The 5,517-nt window shown below is 43.8% G+C and overlaps 2 pseudogenes; both read right to left on the bottom strand.

Moving 5' to 3' along the window:
* Positions 1-1,250: 1,250 nt before the first annotated feature.
* Positions 1,251-2,443, bottom strand: LOC136458633 (protein ALP1-like; annotated as a pseudogene).
* Positions 2,444-2,699: 256 nt separating this feature from the next.
* Positions 2,700-3,693, bottom strand: LOC136458625 (L10-interacting MYB domain-containing protein-like; annotated as a pseudogene).
* Positions 3,694-5,517: the final 1,824 nt, after the last annotated feature.

Below are 5,517 nucleotides of genomic sequence, written 5' to 3'. Positions count from 1 at the left end.
CCGCTGCCCGCCGTCCAGAAGGCAGCACCACAGCAGCTGGCAGCCGGTGCTGCCCACTCAGCGCGTGCGTGCGGCGTGCCCAGCAGGTAGCTCGTAGGCGCAGGGCGCACCCAGCCGGGGGGGGGGGGGGTGTCGCGGAGGCGAGCATGTGCCTACTTGCCCTGGCGCGCACCCAGCCGGGGGGGGGGGGGGGTGTCGCGGAGGCGAGCATGTGCCTACTTGCCCTGGCTAATTGCTGCTGTTGTTGCTTGCTAATTGATGCTGTACATGGCTAGCTGCGACTGTTGCTTGCTAATTTATTCTGTATATGGCTAGCTAATTTATTCTATACATATTCTATACATTTGTAGCTGCTGCCTGCCAGTACTTTCATGGTTACATCTTGTTATCTGCAATCTGTTTTGCTAATTTATTATATTTTTTATTGCTGTTCTTGTTGATTTGTTGTAATTTTTTTGGGGTTTTGGATTATCCGTCGGGTTTCGGGGATCCGCGGGTTTTAGTTTCGGGGATGGATTTTAACCCGAATCGGTGTTCGAGGCGGATTCAGGTTTTAAGTTCGGGTTTCGGTTTTGGGTGCCTAGACACTCCACCCGATCCGAACCCCCCGTTGACATCCTTACTTCGGTCAGTTACCAATACAAATTTGATGCAGTGTAAAGGGGCGGATCCATATAGATCTGACCAAAATGTGAAATACGCTGTAGTACACAGGTTTCTACTGTATATATCTGCACTGATCCAAACATTTGCACCCACAGCCCAACTTAGGGTATGTTTGGTTGCACTGTGAGCTGTGGAAAAGCTATTGTGGGCTGTGAGCTGTGAAAAAGCTGCTGTGAAAAAGCCGAAAGCCGTTTGGTTAAAACAACTATGAGACTGTAGGTTTGGCAAGAAAGGTCTGTAATGCCCCTGGAAGGTATGAGGGACTGTTGATATGCAAATTGATCGTAAAACACTGTGTTGTTCACTTAATCACATGTAAATTACCATTTTAGAAAGGGATTTTTTTTAATTTTGCAACCACCATTACCATATTGTCCACAGGAGTACAAAGATAGCATTTGACAAAAGATATATGGTTCATATAAATGTCCACCATTAACGTATGGTCCACATAATTATCTCCCTCTCGTCGTAACCAAAGCATCAGCTATTCTACTGTGAATGGTATTCATCGTATCCTCATTCTCCCCATCTGGACTCTACGAATGGTATTCATCGTATCCTCATTCTCTCCATCTGGACTCTCATCTCCTTGTGTTTGGGTTGTGCCACGTCTCTTGTAGTAGGTAGTCCTCATCAACATCACATCTATCGAACACTTTATCATGTAAATTGCTATCATGAATAAAATTATGCAATGCCATGCAAGCAAGAATAATATGCTTCTGAGTACGAGTGGAGAAACTTGGCATGTCCTTCAAAATACGCCACTTCTGCTTCAACACTCCGAAAGCCCGCTCAATGACATTTCGAAGGGATGAATGCAAAAAATTGAAAATCTCGTACTTCCCTTGAGGAGGATGCCCAGAACGAAGCTGGAATTCTGGTATGTGATATGTGCTTCCTTTGAAAGGGGCAAGATATCCTACTCGGTTTGGATAACCAGAGTCCACGAGATAATATTTTCCTACAAAACCAAATCAAATCATCAAAGGAAAACAACAATAGAACTATTACTAACTCTTAACCAACAATGCATACCTTTGGGAGGCATGAGGAATGAAGGAAAATTCGCTAATGCATGATTGAGGATCTATGTGTCATGTGTAGAACCCGGCCAACCGGCAACCGCAAAGATAAACCTCATATCAAAGTCACAAATAGCTAGCACGTTATGAGATGTATATCCATGTCGACATGTGTGGTTAACCACTTCCTCTGCTGGAACGACAACTTTAACATGTGAACCGTCTATAGCTCTAATAGCACCTTTGAAATGAGGCCAGAAACGGTCCTCTTTCACCCTTTCATGCTCAGTACAGAAAGTTGGATCTCTTGGCTTGATATTGTCCTTTGCTAACTTGCGCAAACAATTCAATACTTCATGAAACTTGGTGTGAACTGTCCATAGCGAGCGTGTAAAACGATTTTCAGCTTGTGAAAATGATTGGGGTCCTCCGACGATCCACATAAACATCGCCAATGACTCAATTGATGAAACATTGTTAGTTGAGATCAAACCGTAATTCGAGATGAGCAAATCATGTAGTGCCATGAAAATATCAGTGCTCATTCGAAACATCTTATAAAAGTACCTCGGACCACCAAAGCACCTCATAACCCATTGAAGTCCAGTTTCTGATGTTTCCCTATATCCTGCTTTGTTGAAATACCGATCTGTGTACATGTTTCCCATTTGACCAATAACAGCAGCCTGCTGGGAAAGTTCAGCTAGAAGCAATAATCCCTTTTGCCCCTTTTTGGCCAATTCTTCCATGTTGGCATCCATCTATAGACACAAGTTCAATTCCTCCATTCAGATAACAGAAGCACATAACCAAATATATGAACATCATATGAACACATAACCAATGGTTCTCAAATAGTTCTCACAAACAACTAAACAAATATTGGTGCATAAACAACTAATGGTTCTCAACAAAGGGTAATAACAGACAACTAATGGTTCTCAACAAAGGCAAATAAACAATTATTGGTTCACAACACAACACTAGATAAATTAGGGAATAGTTCTACTGACACTTCAACAGCTCCTTTTCATGCTCTCTCTCAATCAAATCGAACCTTCCTTCTTTTGTTTCCAGGGAGCTAAAGACCTCCCTAAATTCAGGTTTGACGATAAGGAAGGTGGCTATGTGCATTAGAGCAGTTTTTTCTTGCACTCCACAATCTTTCACCATCTTCATGGCCTCTAAAATGCTTGGGACTGGATTGGTTGGAGGAGCTGATGAAGCTTCAACATTTGAGGATATCTTATCTGCTGCAGTTTCTATCTTCAAACATGTGTTCTTGTACGGTCGAAAGAATGGGCTCTTCTCATCCTTCTCTTCAATAGAACTAGAATGTTCCTTGCATTTCTTTTTCCCTAGCTTTGATTTCTTCAAAGCAACCAACTTCACATCATCAATGTCTTGAGTTTTTTGTACCTCACTCACATCGTCATCACTTGACTCATCAGAGGATATATCTCTAGGGCAGGATGCACTAGCGCCACTGACATGTATCTTATCAAACAATATATGCAGATCATCAAGGTGCTTCGGCCCTTGTTTTCTGAACCTCACATGGTTGCATTTGATACCTTTCTCAGAATTATTGCATGTCTGAAATTAAATGAAACAAAGGGTTCATTAGCAAGTAACATGATATGAAAGCATTGAAAATGAACAATGAATAATGACAGTAAAGTGCTTACAGCTAGGTGTTAATCCCACCATTCCTTAGAGCACTCAACAGTTCGCTTCGCCTCTCATTCCATCCAAGCCCGGTTGCACTATTCTTCAACTCCATGAACCATGTATATTTCTTTTTTATATTGTCCCACTTGTTCTTGAGTTGTTTCTTTGTTAGCTTCTGCCCAGTTTTTTCTTCATGCTTAGATATAACATTTTTCCAACCAGTCATATTGAAAAATCCCAACGGTCTATTCCCAGCTTCTATCTCTCCTTTGCAGATATCAATAAAATGCCTCACATTGGCATCACACCAATCTGCCTTATCAGCCATTCTTGAATGAAGAAAAAAAAACTTTGATTCAATTCAGTTACCATAACATGACTATGAGTATCACACCAATTTATGCAGTGATCAGTACCAGAAGGAAGAAGTACCCATTATGCTGCAAAAGAAGACGGTCTGATACTTCTACCACCCAAGAACTAGTGTCTATCTCTATACTCTTGTCCTTCAATTCATCCATGATATATCTAGTCTGACACAAGTATATTTCACAGAACACAGTTTATAAAACCTTCATGTGCACGAGCCAATTTACTACTCGAATGAACAAGCCATGTGTTTGTTTTATTAATATACTCCATGAATCAATAATGGCTACCTACTTGTATCTATGGGACAACACAGAGCACAATGGGGAATTCAGTATGCTTGAGCTCCTAGAGACTCACCTCGAATCCTGACTCACGCAATCTCGTCCACTCGAGTGCCTGCAGATCCAGGGCTACCAGCCATGGATTTGCGCCGCCGTCGGCTCCTACAGCTTGGTCCGAGGAGGAGACGAAAGGGGTGGCCACCAGCACAGCCCCAGGAGAGAGGTCGGCGGCGCCCTGCTGCGACGGAGAGAGGGCGGCGGGGCCCACTGCGACGGATAGGGTGGCGGCAGCCCGCTGCGACGAAGAAAGGGCGGCGGCCCTAGGGGAGGAAGAGAGGAAGGGATGCGCTCTTGCCGGGGAGGAGCGGCCGACGACGAAGGAAGCACCGCTGTCGGCCCGTGCGCTAACCCTAGCGTGGCCTGTAGTTGTGGATAGAGGAGAGCGATGGTTCTGGACCAGAGAAAGAGAGGAGAGCAATGGAAAATATTGAACCGGTACGTTGTAAAGAGTGGCAGGCGGGTAATTTGGTGCAAAACCAATCCTTCGCAGCTGGTGAAAGCTGGGTAGGAGGTGCTGCGGTAATACAACGTCGCGCGAAGCTGCTTTTTGTTGGAGTACCGTGCTATCTCCGCACGCTTTGGTTAGCTTTCTACTTTTTGCGGCAGCCACGACACTTTAGAAGTCAAACCAAACAGAGAGAAAGCCCAACAATTACCCAACAGGTAGCTAAAGATCAGCTACGCTCCGCATGGAAGACAAGAACCGTCGGCCGGCGCTTCGACTCAAGTGTCGCCTCCCCTCCCCTCCCCTCCCACGCCCCTTCTCTCCCCTTCGCAATTGCCCCGCACCCATTCTCTCACCTCGATGCGAGCTGGCCAAGTCCGGTGGCAAGCGATCGGCTGGCTAATGGCCGCGACACTGCTGCGCACTGGCCAGGCGGATAGCCACCAGCACTCAGGGCACGTTCACCAGGAGTGCAGTTTGCCCGCTGTCCTGTGCTCTATTTTCCGTTCAATCTTGATCACAAAGTAAGCAACTTCAACGGTTCTTCATTTTTTCAATTTCCATCAATCGGATCATCCAAATTTGTTTCAATTTTATAGTTCTTGCCTTCTTGATAGTTTGTCCAGATTCTAGGATCTAACTTTTTTTATTCTTTCTCTGATATCTGGTAATGATATTTATGAAAACAACTAAATCAACTAAAATATAAATATATTTTTGTGAATGTTAGGAAAAGCATGGAAATATTTTCAAAAGAAAAGCACCATACAGGGAGACTGCAATATTAGAAATGAAAGATGCATATATTGATCCCAAAAATTCTAGAAAGACCGTGTCTAGCTCTAGAGATTTGAGACATCCTAGCCACCAATTTTGCCTCTACATTGCAGATTGCAGATGTGATTTTTACTTTTCAATGGGTCATACTATTAACTCTTTGCTTAAAATTGAATGGTTTGTTCTTTTCTATCTATGCCAATAAATATCTTGTGAT

The sequence above is a fragment of the Miscanthus floridulus genome, chromosome 1 (assembly GCF_019320115.1).
Source record: "Miscanthus floridulus cultivar M001 chromosome 1, ASM1932011v1, whole genome shotgun sequence".
In the NCBI taxonomy this organism is placed as follows: Eukaryota; Viridiplantae; Streptophyta; class Magnoliopsida; order Poales; family Poaceae; genus Miscanthus; species Miscanthus floridulus.
Note: the sequence above shows the minus strand (reverse complement) of the source record. Positions and strands in the feature narration are given on the sequence as shown.